Source organism: Musca autumnalis, unplaced genomic scaffold, assembly GCF_047663935.1.
Source record: "Musca autumnalis isolate F117 unplaced genomic scaffold, ASM4766393v1 scaffold_4, whole genome shotgun sequence".
NCBI lineage: Eukaryota > Metazoa > Arthropoda > Insecta > Diptera > Muscidae > Musca > Musca autumnalis.
The window spans coordinates 234,524,413-234,539,856 of record NW_027411977.1 but is presented as its reverse complement, the minus strand read 5'-3'; positions in this window follow the sequence as shown (position 1 = coordinate 234,539,856).

Below are 15,444 nucleotides of genomic sequence, written 5' to 3'. Positions count from 1 at the left end.
AATTTTAAGTTCACATTAGTAGAAATTATCAATAGGTGTACATCTAAGCTGTGGCTGTGTGGAGGTTTACCATATCTTAACATTTTAATTTAGAACACATACTCATCTACAATTAAGATAAGCAACTAGAAAATAAGAGCAACTAATTTCACATATTCTAAACAAATGTGAAAAAGATTTTAATCACAGCAGATGCGAATCTAAAATGCACATTTTAAAATATGCACTCAAGAGGCAGACATTTCAGGCATTTATATGATTTTTCTGATGATAAGCATCTATGTCGAAGCATATGAATAAGCATACACACAATGTTTCATACACCTATGAGACATATTAATACCTACAGGCTTCAAAGAAGACTAGATCAACGACTGCACAGACTGTGTAAGTAGGAAGGACTCGACTTTCTTCTTTGTGTGTGCTCTTTTAAAGTAATGCACTGCACTGATTGCAATCTAAATCCTTTAAGAAGCAAATCACTTTCTTATCACTTACTGCAAATCAGCAAGTGGATATTCATACAAACATATGTATAGCTGCATAAAATGTGTGCATAATAGTATGTATGGATACATACATAAGTGTATGTAAAATAGGAGAAAATGGGCGGGTAAATGCGGGATCATATGTTCTTAAATATTGTGGGAAATACTTTAACTCCCCGGTATACGTTATTCTTTCTTTGAGAAAGACGAAGAATATTAAGATTTCCTTTGATTGATAACAAATTTGGCAACACCGGTGGCTATTTGTGTTTACAGACTTGATGATTTTCCCTTTGCGAAATACATTATCATTGCAAACAAATATACACCTAGATATTCATATGAAACGTAAAGGCGTATCCTTTCTATTCTAGTCTTTCAAGAATATCTTGTATGAATGTGTCAGAGTTCGACATACATACATATGAAAGTATGTTTTAGGATATATGAGTAGATTTTTATCTTCAAAAAGGAAACATTAAATTGTACACACAAATTTCAAATTTATGTTTTGGATTTACATCTGCTATGATTAAAATCTAGCAAATTCGTTGAGAATATGTGAAATTAGTTGCTTTTATTTTCTAGTTGCTTATCTTAATGGCAGATGAGTATGTGTTTTAAATTAAAACATTAAGATATGGTGAACCGCGTATGTTTGTGGTCTGCCACACTTCAGATTTACACAAGTTGATAAGTGGGTAGACATTATGTGAACTTTAAATTGGTTTCAATAATTGTTATCAGGGGATATCAATGGTATGCCTTCCAAAATTTGATGGGATTTGTGATGAAAATGATATGGTTAACCTCTGTAATAAACAGACATTCCCACATGATCATATATCCATATGAGAGGTGTGTGTGTCTCGAGTATATCTTTTAATGTGGAGGGGGATGAGAGGTGTGTGTGTCTCGAGTATATCTTTTAATATTTTCCCAAGCGATCATAGGTGACTTTCCCTTACATTTTAATAAATTAATGATATACATATGACGTTACAATTTCGTCGTAACGTCTTAAGAAGATATATTCTGTTGCCTACAAAAAACCTCTAGATGTATTCTGAATACTTCAATGGAATATCTGTTGTCTATAGAAAACTCCGAGATGTCTTATGTTGTCTATAGAAAACCTCAAGAAGTTATCTGTTGTGTAAATAAGACTCCTTGAGATCGACCATAGACAATAGAAGACCTCTCGACATCTCCTAGAGACAGCAGAGAAACATACATTAGATGTACACCTATTGATAATTTCTACTACTGTGAACTTAAAATTGGTTTCAATTATTCTTATCTAAGGATATCAATGAAGAGTGTTTGCACAAGTTTGTAGCTTTGGTGATCAGAGGTCAATAATAGACATACATGTGCTCATGACCATATATCATTCTTCGTTTTTCGATTTTTTTTATTTTGAAATTTATACAATTATCCCATATGCAAATTTATTGATGCTTATATAGATACCTAGGCAATATATATGGACCAATGTTCTTCACTGTTAACCATAGCGGTTTAATATTTACGAAATAATATCAATGTGGAGTATTATAATACAATAATTGTTCCACAAACATCCCAGAAGGGACAAGGGAAACTACTCTCATATTAATGAGTGCTCCCCTATTCATATAAGCTGAATTATATCGGACCTACTGAGACACCACTTGTATAAAAGTTCAACATTTCTGAAATACTCAGGAAATGCCGCCAAAATTTCTGGGGAGTATTTTACCACCGTTGAAAAATGTTTGATGTTGCCTGGCCGGGGAATCGAACCTACGACCTTCAGCGTCAAGGCGGGTGTGCATACCATTGAACCACGGTGGCACCCATGTGGAGTATTAAAGGTATTATATCTTCCTGTGGAACAGAACGTCCCCTCTGCTACCCAAACATCAGAAGGGTTGGACAGATTGGACAGATTTTCCCTTGTCGGTAATGTCTTACGATGATACGGTCTTCTGGAGAGAGAAAACGTTTTATACTATCTAAAGTAGGCCTTCTTAATACCTTCAATAAAAAACTTCTCACAATTTTCTAGACATAGAAGAGCTTCTAAAGCTTTCCGTTAACAGCAGAACATCCAAAGGTTTCCAATAGAAAAGTCTTCTAAAGACATTTAGGAAACAGAAGACACTCTCAAGGTCTTCTGGGAATAGAGGGTCATCGAAAGACCTTCTAGAGACAGAAAGAAGATCTTCTAAAAGTCTGCTAAAACGAGAAACATATTTCACTTTTTCAGAACGGGTGTATAGAATCAGCCTTTCGTTCAAAAAGGTCTATAGAACAACTCTTTTCTTCAGAATGGATCAACAGAAGCACGCTATCGTTCATAATGGGTCTATGCCAAAAATTACTATGAAAACGCGACAAAATCGATTAGTTGTCAATGAGAGCCGTACCAAAAATTTTTTGAGCGACATTTTTGAAGAACATTTCGAAGCTGAAAAACGTCATCTTGTGGTACTTTTATAGCGGCTCTTAAAAAATGAACGAAAAGGACATTGAAGGAAGCGAGTTAGAAGGTCGAAGTGCTCTACGAAAATAATCCTCATTCGATTTGACTGAAGACATGTCATCCCAAAAATAAGCTAAAACAGCAGTGAACAAAGATATAACGCTAATTCCTGATGCCTTACAGGGTCTCTAGAAAAAACTTAATCACGCCATAATGCGGAAGTTCGACTCACGGCGGTTCTGTCCATCGGGGTTTTTAATATACTCAGCAAGGCTTTCTTCCCCAAGGGGAATTTTCCGTGCACCAGGCTTTCACCTCCATTTCCTTCAGAACGGGTGATATAGAAGAAGAGGTAACAGAAGATCTACTTAAGGTGTTCTATAGACAGAAGACAATTCAACAATCTTCTATACACAGAGGCAAAGCTATCTTCAGACAGCAGGGCTTTCAAAGGGATACTGTAAGTAGAAGGGGTTTTCTACACACAGAAGAGCTACTTAAAGCAGTCTATATACAGAAAACCTTCTTAAGATTTTTTAAAGACAGAAGACATCAGTCAAAGTCCGCAATAGAAAGAAAATCTACAAAAGATCTTCTAATGAAAGATCTCCTTCTTAAAGTCTTTTGCGAACAGAAGACCTGCTTGAGGTTTTCTATTGGCAGAACAATTTCTAACGGTCTCCTATAAAAAGCAAACCATGTAGAGGTCTCCTCGTGATAGAAAGGAAGAGGACTTTCCAAAATCTTCTAGAGAGCAAAATCATATCTATGTCTTTTAGAGACGGAGGATCTTCTAAACGTCTTTTAGAGAGAAGACCTTCTAAAGGTATTTTATAGATAGGAGATTTTTTAAAAGTCTTCTTTAAATAAAGGAATCTCTTATAGTATTCCTTAGACAGAAGTCTTTTTTTAAGATCTTCTATAGACATATGACCTTCTACAGGCTTTCTCTAGACAGAAGCTCTTCTTAAGACCTTCTTAAGGTTTTCTTCTAAATTTCCTTTAATGAGTGAAAACCTTCTTAATGTCTCTTATTGATAGATTATCTTCATATTGGATACTATTGGTAGAATACCTTCTTAAGGACTTCTATGTACAGAAAACCTTTTCAAGGTCGTTATCAGAAAAAAGACCTCCTTAAGGTCTGGTATAAACAAAACACATCGTTAAAGTTTTCTGTGGATGAAGAATCTCTGAATGGTCCCCTTTAGATAAAATACCTCGTGTAAGTCTTATTTAGAGGTAAGACATCCTTAAGGGCTTCTTCAGGAGAATACTTCATTAACGACTTCTGTAGACTAAAGTCCTCCTCGAGGTCTTCTTCAAAAAGGAGATATCCTTAAAGTATTTTTCAGACACCCTTAAACTAGACGAAGACGTCCTTCGGGTTTTTTACAGACAGAATACTTTCTAAAGATCTCCTGAAAAAAGGTCTTCAATAGGTATAGACAGAAGAACTACTATTTTTCTTTTGCAGACAGTATATCGTTTAAAGGTTTGCTATAGACAAAAAAATAATCAGGTGGTCTGTTCTGAAACCAATTTACATTGAAAATGAGATTGTATTACTACATTTTTTAATATACTGCGACATAATACATACATACATATTTGCTTATTCTAATAATTATTCCACTAAATGTTTATGTTTCAGATTAAATTTTGCAAATTTGGCGACTTCCAATATCCATTCGCAAATATTTCTTTTTCAATTGAAAAGGCAAACAATTGACTTTATTGCAAATTTCCAAATTTAAAACTTCATTACGGCTCAAATGATATTATTAAAGCCGTGATAAATTTATTGTTTTTGTGAATGGTATTCAAACAAATTTTCAACATTCAAAAAATATTTTCTTAATACCATTCAAACGTGACATAGGAAAATGAAAGTGTATTTTTAAAGAAAACATTAACGGCACGGTTAACAAAAACATGGAAATGAAAAAATAACAATATTTTTATAAATCATCAACGTCATCATCCAAAATTATGAATTGGAAAATATTTTCTAGGTAAATAGAAATGTCAATGAATGAATAAATGAATTATTGAAAGGAAAATAAGCATTGCCAGTTATGCGTTGCGGAACAGCAAAATTTTTGTTATTTTAGGCCACAGAAAAAATTAAACAAATGTGTGATGCCACACATGCAAACATGTGTGTGCGGGTAGGCAAGCATGTTTGTTTAGAGGACACCCATGCCTCTATGTTTGTACGCATAAACCTTTAACGCCCGTTGGGCTAAAGAGGTTTTCTGTTGTCTATAGAAGACCTCAAGAGGTTTTCTGTTGTCTATAGAAGACCTCAAGAGGTCTTCTGTTGCCTATAGAAGACCTCAAGAGGTTTTCTGTTGTCTGTGGAAGACCCAAGAGGTCTTCTGTTGTCTATAGAAGACTTCAAGAGGTCTTCTGTTGTCTATAGAAGACCTCAAGAGGTCTTCTGTTGTCTGTAGAAGACCTCAAGAGGTTTTCTGTTCTCTATAGAAAACCTCAAAAGGCCTTCTATTTTCTAAAGAAGACATCAAGAGGTCTTCTGTTATCTATAGAAGACCTCAAGAAGTTTTATGTTATCTATAAAAGACCTCAAGAAGTCTTATGTTGCCTATAGAATACCTCACGAGGTCTTTTGTTGTCTATAAAATACCTCAAAAGGCCTTCTATTTTCTATAGAAGACATCAAGAGGTCTTCTGTTGTCTATAGAAGACCTCAAGAGGTTTTCTGTTCTCTATAGAAAACCTTAAGAGGTCTTCTGTTGTCTATAGAAGACCTCAAGGGGTCTTCTGTTGTCTATAGAAGACTTCAAGAGGTCTTCTGTTGTCTATAGAAGACCTCAAGAGGTTTTCTGTTCTCTATAGAAAACCTCAAGAGGTCTTCTGTTGTCTATAGAAGACCTCAAGGGGTTTTCTGTTCTCTATAGAAAACCTCAAGAGGTCTTCTGTTGTCTATAGAAGACCTCAAGGGGTCTTTTGTTGTCTATAGAAGACCTCAAGAGGTCTTCTGTTGCCTATAGAAGACTTCAAGAGGTCTTCTGTTGCCTATAGAAGACTTCAAGAGGTCTTCTGTTGCCTATAGAAGACTTCAAGAGGTCTTCTGTTTTCTATAGAAGACTTCAAGAGGTCTTCTGTTGTCTATAGAAGACCTCAAGAGGTCTTCTGTTGTCTATAGAAGACTTCAAGAGGTCTTCTGTTGCCTATAGAAGACTTCAAGAGGTCTTCTGTTGCCTATAGAAGACTTCAAGAGGTCTTCTGTTTTCTATAGAAGACCTCAAGAGGTTTTCTGTTGTCTATAGAAAACCTCAAGAGGTTTTCTGTTGTCTATAGAAAACCTCAAGAGGTCTTCTGTTGTCTATAGAAGACCTCAAGAGGTCTCCTGTTGTCTATAGAAGACCTCAAGAGGTCTTCTGTTGTCTATAGAAGACCTCAAGAGGTCTTCTGTTGTCTATAGAAGACCTCAAGAGCTCTTCTGTTCTCTATAGGAGACCTCAAGAGCTCTTCTGTTGTCTATAGAAGACCTCAAGAGCTCTTCTGTTGTCTATAGAAGACCTCAAGAGCTCTTCTGTTGTCTATAGAATACCTCAAGAGGTTTTCTGTTGTCTATAGAAAACCTCAAGAGGTCTTCTGTTGTCTATAGAAGACCTCAAGAGGTCTTCTGTTGTCTATAGAAAACCTCAAGAAGTCTTGTGTTGTCTATAGAAGAACTCAAGAGGTCTTCTGTTGTCTATAGAAGGCCTCAAGAGGTCTTGTGCTGTCTATAGAAGACTTCTAGAGGTCTTATGTTGTCTACAGAAGACCTCAAGAGGTCTTCTGTTGTCTATAGTAGACCTCAAGAGGTCTTATGTTGTCTATAGAAGACCTCAAGAGCTCTTCTGTTGTCTATAGAAGACCTCAAGAGCTCTTCTGTTGTCTATAGAAGACCTCAAGAGCTCTTCTGTTGTCTATAGAATACCTCAAGAGGTTTTCTGTTGTCTATAGAAAACCTCAAGAGGTCTTCTGTTGTCTATAGAAGACCTAAAGAGGTCTTATGTTGTCTATAGAAGACCTCAAGAGGCCTTCTGCTGTCTATAGAGATCCTCAAGAGGTCTTCTGCTGTCTTCTGTTGTCTATAGAAGACCTCAAGAGGTCTTCTGTTGTTTATAGAAGACCTCAAGAGGTCTTCTGTTGTTTATAGAAGACCTCAAGAGGTCTTCTGTTGTCTATAGAAGACCTCAAGAGGTCTTCTGTTGTCTATAGAAGACCTCAAGAGGTCTTCTGTTGTCTATAGAAGACCTCAAGAGGTCTTCTGTTGTCTATACAAAACCTCAAGAGGTCTTCTGTTGTCTATAGAAGACCTCAAGAGGTCTTCTGTTGTCTATAGTAGTCCTCAAGAGGTCTTCTGTTGTCTATTAAATACCTCAAAAGCCTTCTCTTTTCTATAGAAGACTTCAAAAGGCCTTCTGTTGTCTATAGAAGACCCTAACAGGTCTTCTGTTGTCTAAAGAAGACCTCAAGAGGCCTTCTGCTGTCTATAGAGATCCTCAAGAGGTCTTCTGCTGTTTATAGAAGACTTCTAGAGGTCTTCTGTTGTCTATAGAAGACCTCAAGAGGCCTTCTGCTGTCTATAGAGGTCCTCAAGATGTCTTCTGCTGTCTATAGAAGACTTCTATAGATCTTCTGTTGTCTATAGAAGACCTCACGAGGTCTTCTGTTGTCTATAGAAGACCTCACGAGGACTTCTGTTGTCTATAGAAGACCTCAAGAGGTCTTCTGTTGTCTATAGAAGACCTCAAGAGGTCTTCTGTTGTCTATAGAAGACCTCAAGAGGTCTTCTGTTGTCTATAGAAAACCTCAAGAGGTCTTCTGTTGTCTATAGAAGATCTCTAGGGGTCTTCTGTTGTCTATAGAAGATCTCTAGCTGTCTTCTGTTGTCTATAGAAGACCTCAAGGGGTCTTCTGTTGTCTATAGAAGACCTCAAGAGGTCTTCTGTTGTCTATAGAAGACCTCAAGAGCTCTTCTGTTGTCTATAGAAGACCTCAAGAGGTTTTCTGTTGTCTATAGAAAACCTCAAGAGGTCTTCTGTTGTCTATAGAAGACCTCAAGAGGTTTTCTGTTGTCTATAGAAAACCTCAAGAGGTCTTCTGTTGTCTATAGAAGACCTCAAGAGCTCTTCTGTTGTCTATAGAAGACCTCAAGAGGTTTTCTGTTGTCTATAGAAAACCTCAAGAGGTCTTCTGTTGTCTATAGAAGACCTCAAGAGGTCTTCTGTTGTCTATAGAAGACCTCAAGAGGTCTTCTGTTGTCTATACAAAACCTCAAGAGGTCTTCTGTTGTCTATAGAAGACCTCAAGAGGTCTTCTGTTGTCTATAGAAGACCTCAAGAGCTCTTCTGTTGTCTATAGAAGACCTCAAGAGGTTTTCTGTTGTCTATAGAAAACCTCAAGAGGTCTTCTGTTGTCTACAGAAGACTTCAAGAGGTTTTCTGTTGTCTATAGAAAACCTCAAGAGGTCTTCTGTTGTCTATAGAAAACCGCAAGAGGTCTTCTGTTGTCTATAGAAGACCTCAAGAGGTCTTCTGCTGTCTATAGAAGACTTCTAGAGGTCTTCTGTTGTCTATAGAAGACCTCAAGAGGTCTTCTGTTGTCTATAGTAGACCTCAAGAGGTCTTCTGTTGTCTATAGAAGTCCTCAAGAGGTCTTCTGTTGTCTATTAAATACCTCAAAAGACTTTCTCTTCTATAGAAAACTTCAAAAGGCCTTCTGTTGTCTATAGAAGACCCCAAGAGGTCTTCTGTTGTCTATAGAAGACCTCAAGGGGTCTTTTGTTGTCTATAGAACACCTCAAGAGGTCTTCTGTTGTCTGTAGAATACTTCAAGAGGTATTCTGTTGTCTATAGAAGACCTCAAAAGGCCTTCTGTTGTCTTTAGAAGACCTCAAGAGGTTTTCTGTTCTCTATAGAAAACCTCAAGAGGTCTTCTGTTGTCTATAGAAGACCTCAAGGGGTTTTCTGTTCTCTATAGAAAACCTCAAGAGGTCTTCTGTTGTCTATAGAAGACCTCAAGGGGTCTTTTGTTGTCTATAGAAGACCTCAAGAGGTCTTCTGTTGTCTGTAGAATACTTCAAGAGGTATTCTGTTGTCTATAGAAGACCTCAAAAAGCCTTCTGTTGTCTTTAGAAGACCTCAAGAGGTCTTCTGTTGTCTATAGAAGACTTCAAGAGGTCTTCTGTTGCCTATAGAAGACTTCAAGAGGTCTTCTGTTTTCTATAGAAGACCTCAAGAGGTTTTCTGTTGTCTATAGAAGACCTCAAGAGGTCTTCTGTTGTCTATAGAAGACTTCAAGAGGTCTTCTGTTGCCTATAGAAGACTTCAAGAGCTCTTCTGTTGTCTATAGAAGACCTCAAGAGCTCTTCTGTTGTCTATAGAATACCTCAAGAGGTTTTCTGTTGTCTATAGAAAACCTCAAGAGGTCTTCTGTTGTCTATAGAAGACCTCAAGAGGTCTTCTGTTGTCTATAGAAAACCTCAAGAAGTCTTGTGTTGTCTATAGAAGACCTCAAGAGGTCTTCTGTTGTCTATAGAAGGCCTTAAGAGGTCTTCTGCTGTCTATAGAAGACTTCTAGAGGTCTTATGTTGTCTATTGAAGACCTCAAGAGGTCTTCTGTTGTATATAGTAGACCTCAAGAGGTCTTATGTTGTCTATAGAAGACCTCAAGAGCTCTTCTGTTGTCTATAGAAGACCACAAGAGCTCTTCTGTTGTCTATAGAAGACCTCAAGAGCTCTTCTGTTGTATATAGAAGACCTCAAGAGCTCTTCTGTTGTCTATAGAATACCTCAAGAGGTCTTCTGTTGTCTATAGAAAACCTCAAGAAGTCTTGTGTTGTCTATAGAAGACCTCAAGAGGTCTTCTGTTGTCTATAGAAGGCCTCAAGAGGTCTTCTGCTGTCTATAGAAGACTTCTAGAGGTCTTATGTTGTCTATAGAAGACCTCAAGAGCTCTTCTGTTGTCTATAGAATACCTCAAGAGGTTTTCTGTTGTCTATAGAAAACCTCAAGAGGTTTTCTGTTGTCTATAGAAGACCTAAAGAGGTCTTCTGTTGTCTATAGAAGACCTCAAGAGGCCTTCTGCTGTCTATAGAGATCCTCAAGAGGTCTTCTGCTGTCTTCTGTTGTCTATAGAAGACCTCAAGAGGTCTTCTGTTGTCTATAGTAGACCTCAAGAGGTCTTATGTTGTCTATAGAAGACCTCAAGAGCTCTTCTGTTGTCTATAGAAGACCTCAAGAGGTCTTCTGTTGTCTATAGAAGACCTAAAGAGGTCTTCTGTTGTCTGTAGAATACTTCAAGAGGTATTCTGTTGTCTATAGAAGACCTCAAAAAGCCTTCTGTTGTCTTTAGAAGACCTCAAGAGGTCTTCTGTTGTCTATAGAAGACTTCAAGAGGTCTTCTGTTGCCTATAGAAGACTTCAAGAGGTCTTCTGTTTTCTATAGAAGACCTCAAGAGGTTTTCTGTTGTCTATAGAAGACCTCAAGAGGTCTTCTGTTGTCTATAGAAGACTTCAAGAGGTCTTCTGTTGCCTATAGAAGACTTCAAGAGCTCTTCTGTTGTCTATAGAAGACCTCAAGAGCTCTTCTGTTGTCTATAGAATACCTCAAGAGGTTTTCTGTTGTCTATAGAAAACCTCAAGAGGTCTTCTGTTGTCTATAGAAGGCCTCAAGAGGTCTTCTGCTGTCTATAGAAGACTTCTAGAGGTCTTCTGTTGTCTATAGAAGACCTCAAGAGCTCTTCTGTTGTCTATAGAATACCTCAAGAGGTTTTCTGTTGTCTATAGAAAACCTCAAGAGGTCTTCTGTTGTCTATAGAAGACCTAAAGAGGTCTTCTGTTGTCTATAGAAGACCTCAAGAGGCCTTCTGCTGTCTATAGAGATTCTCAAGAGGTCTTCTGCTGTCTTCTGTTGTCTATAGAAGACCTCAAGAGGTCTTCTGTTGTCTATAGTAGTCCTCAAGAGGTCTTCTGTTGTCTATTAAATACCTCAAAAGCCTTCTCTTTTCTATAGAAGACTTCAAAAGGCCTTCTGTTGTCTATAGAAGACCCTAAGAGGTCTTCTGTTGTCTAAAGAAGACCTCAAGAGGCCTTCTGCTGTCTATAGAGATCCTCAAGAGGTCTTCTGCTGTCTATAGAAGACTTCTAGAGGTCTTCTGTTGTCTATAGAAGACCTCAAGAGGCCTTCTGCTGTCTATAGAGGTCCTCAAGAGGTCTTCTGCTGTCTATAGAAGACTTCTATAGATCTTCTGTTGTCTATAGAAGACCTCAAGAGGTCTTCTGTTGTCTATAGAAGACCTCAAGAGGACTTCTGTTGTCTATAGAAGACCTCAAGAGGTCTTCTGTTGTCTATAGAAGACCTCAAGAGGCCTTCTGCTGTCTATAGAGATCCTCAAGAGGTCTTCTGCTGTCTTCTGTTGTCTATAGAAGACCTCAAGAGGTCGTCTGTTGTCTATAGTAGTCCTCAAGAGGTCTTCTGTTGTCTATTAAATACCTCAAAAGCCTTCTCTTTTCTATAGAAGACTTCAAAAGGCCTTCTGTTGTCTATAGAAGACCCTAAGAGGTCTTCTGTTGTCTAAAGAAGACCTCAAGAGGCCTTCTGCTGTCTATAGAGGTCCTCAAGAGGTCTTCTGCTGTCTATAGAAGACTTCTATAGATCTTCTGTTGTCTATAGAAGACCTCAAGAGGTCTTCTGTTGTCTATAGAAGACCTCAAGAGGTTTGTGTTGTCTATAGAAAACCTCAAGAGGTCTTCTGTTGTCTATAGAAGATCTCTAGGGGTCTTCTGTTGTCTATAGAAGATCTCTAGCTGTCTTCTGTTGTCTATAGAAGACCTCAAGAGGTCTTCTGTTGTCTATAGAAGACCTCAAGGGGTCTTCTGTTGTCTATAGAAAACCTCAAGAGGTCTTCTGTTGTCTATAGAAGACCTCAAGAGGTCTTCTGTTGTCTATAGAAGACTTCAAGAGGTTTTCTGTTGTCTATAGAAAACCTCAAGAGGTCTTCTGTTGTCTATAGAAAACCTCAAGAGGTCTTCTGTTGTCTATAGAAGACCTCAAGAGGTCTTCTGCTGTCTATAGAAGACTTCTAGAGGTCTTCTGTTGTCTATAGTAGACCTCAAGAGGTGCTCTGTTGTCTATAGAAGTCCTCAAGAGGTCTTCTGTTGTCTATAGAAGACCTCAAGAGGTTTTCTGTTGTCTATAGAAGACCTCAAGAGGTTTTCTGTTGTCTATAGAAAACCTCAAGAGGTCTTCTGTTGTCTACAGAAGACTTCAAGAGGTTTTCTGTTGTCTATAGAAAACCTCAAGAGGTCATCTGTTGTCTATAGAAGACCTCAAGAGGTCTTCTGTTGTCTATAGAAGACCTCAAGAGGTTTTCTGTTCTCTATAGAAAACCTCAAGAGGTCTTCTGTTGTCTATAGAAGACCTCAAGGGGTTTTCTGTTCTCTATAGAAAACCTCAAGAGGTCTTCTGTTGTCTATAGAAGACCTCAAGGGGTCTTTTGTTGTCTATAGAAGACCTCAAGAGGTCTTCTGTTGCCTATAGAAGACTTCAAGAGGTCTTCTGTTGCCTATAGAAGACTTCAAGAGGTCTTCTGTTTTCTATAGAAGACTTCAAGAGGTCTTCTGTTGCCTATAGAAGACCTCAAGAGGTCTTCTGTTGTCTATAGAAGACTTCAAGAGGTCTTCTGTTGCCTATAGAAGACTTCAAGAGGTCTTCTGTTGCCTATAGAAGACTTCAAGAGGTCTTCTGTTTTCTATAGAAGACCTCAAGAGGTTTTCTGTTGTCTATAGAAAACCTCAAGAGGTTTTCTGTTGTCTATAGAAAACCTCAAGAGGTCTTCTGTTGTCTATAGAAGACCTCAAGAGGTCTCCTGTTGTCTATAGAAGACCTCAAGAGGTCTTCTGTTGTCTATAGAAGACCTCAAGAGGTCTTCTGTTGTCTATAGAAGACCTCAAGAGCTCTTCTGTTGTCTATAGGAGACCTCAAGAGCACTTCTGTTGTCTATAGAAGACCTCAAGAGCTCTTCTGTTGTCTATAGAAGACCTCAAGAGCTCTTCTGTTGTCTATAGAATACCTCAAGAGGTTTTCTGTTGTCTATAGAAAACCTCAAGAGGTCTTCTGTTGTCTATAGAAGACCTCAAGAGGTCTTCTGTTGTCTATAGAAAACCTCAAGAAGTCTTGTGTTGTCTATAAAAGACCTCAAGAGGTCTTCTGTTGTCTATAGAAGGCCTCAAGAGGTCTTCTGCTGTCTATAGAAGACTTCTAGAGGTCTTATGTTGTCTACAGAAGACCTCAAGAGGTCTTCTGTTGTCTATAGTAGACCTCAAGAGGTCTTATGTTGTCTATAGAAGACCTCAAGAGGACTTCTGTTGTCTATAGAAGACCCTAAGAGGTCTTCTGTTGTCTATAGTAGTCCTCAAGAGGTCTTCTGCTGTCTATAGAAGACTTCTAGAGGTCTTCTGTTGTCTATAGAAGACCTCAAGAGGCCTTCTGCTGTCTATAGAGATTCTCAAGAGGTCTTCTGCTGTCTTCTGTTGTCTATAGAAGACCTCAAGAGGTCTTCTGTTGTCTATAGTAGTCCTCAAGAGGTCTTCTGCTGTCTATAGAAGACTTCTAGAGGTCTTCTGTTGTCTATAGAAGACCTCAAGAGGCCTTCTGCTGTCTATAGAGGTCCTCAAGAGGTCTTCTGCTGTCTATAGAAGACTTCTATAGATCTTCTGTTGTCTATAGAAGACCTCAAGAGGTCTTCTGTTGTCTATAGAAGACCTCAAGAGGACTTCTGTTGTCTATAGAAGACCTCAAGAGGTCTTCTGTTGTCTATAGAAGACCTCAAGAGGCCTTCTGCTGTCTATAGAGATCCTCAAGAGGTCTTCTGCTGTCTTCTGTTGTCTATAGAAGACCTCAAGAGGTCGTCTGTTGTCTATAGTAGTCCTCAAGAGGTCTTCTGTTGTCTATTAAATACCTCAAAAGCCTTCTCTTTTCTATAGAAGACTTCAAAAGGCCTTCTGTTGTCTATAGAAGACCCTAAGAGGTCTTCTGTTGTCTAAAGAAGACCTCAAGAGGCCTTCTGCTGTCTATAGAGGTCCTCAAGAGGTCTTCTGCTGTCTATAGAAGACTTCTATAGATCTTCTGTTGTCTATAGAAGACCTCAAGAGGTCTTCTGTTGTCTATAGAAGACCTCAAGAGGTTTGTGTTGTCTATATAAAACCTCAAGAGGTCTTCTGTTGTCTATAGAAGATCTCTAGGGGTCTTCTGTTGTCTATAGAAGATCTCTAGCTGTCTTCTGTTGTCTATAGAAGACCTCAAGAGGTCTTCTGTTGTCTATAGAAGACCTCAAGGGGTCTTCTGTTGTCTATAGAAAACCTCAAGAGGTCTTCTGTTGTCTATAGAAGACCTCAAGAGGTCTTCTGTTGTCTATAGAAGACTTCAAGAGGTTTTCTGTTGTCTATAGAAAACCTCAAGAGGTCTTCTGTTGTCTATAGAAAACCTCAAGAGGTCTTCTGTTGTCTATAGAAGACCTCAAGAGGTCTTCTGCTGTCTATAGAAGACTTCTAGAGGTCTTCTGTTGTCTATAGTAGACCTCAAGAGGTGCTCTGTTGTCTATAGAAGTCCTCAAGAGGTCTTCTGTTGTCTATAGAAGACCTCAAGAGGTTTTCTGTTGTCTATAGAAGACCTCAAGAGGTTTTCTGTTGTCTATAGAAAACCTCAAGAGGTCTTCTGTTGTCTACAGAAGACTTCAAGAGGTTTTCTGTTGTCTATAGAAAACCTCAAGAGGTCATCTGTTGTCTATAGAAGACCTCAAGAGGTCTTCTGTTGTCTATAGAAGACCTCAAGAGGTTTTCTGTTCTCTATAGAAAACCTCAAGAGGTCTTCTGTTGTCTATAGAAGACCTCAAGGGGTTTTCTGTTCTCTATAGAAAACCTCAAGAGGTCTTCTGTTGTCTATAGAAGACCTCAAGGGGTCTTTTGTTGTCTATAGAAGACCTCAAGAGGTCTTCTGTTGCCTATAGAAGACTTCAAGAGGTCTTCTGTTGCCTATAGAAGACTTCAAGAGGTCTTCTGTTTTCTATAGAAGACTTCAAGAGGTCTTCTGTTGCCTATAGAAGACCTCAAGAGGTCTTCTGTTGTCTATAGAAGACTTCAAGAGGTCTTCTGTTGCCTATAGAAGACTTCAAGAGGTCTTCTGTTGCCTATAGAAGACTTCAAGAGGTCTTCTGTTTTCTATAGAAGACCTCAAGAGGTTTTCTGTTGTCTATAGAAAACCTCAAGAGGTTTTCTGTTGTCTATAGAAAACCTCAAGAGGTCTTCTGTTGTCTATAGAAGACCTCAAGAGGTCTCCTGTTGTCTATAGAAGACCTCAAGAGGTCTTCTGTTGTCTATAGAAGACCTCAAGAGGTCTTCTGTTGTCTATAGAAGACCTCAAGAGCTCTCTGTTGTCTATAGGAGACCTCAAGAGCACTTCTGTTGTCTATAG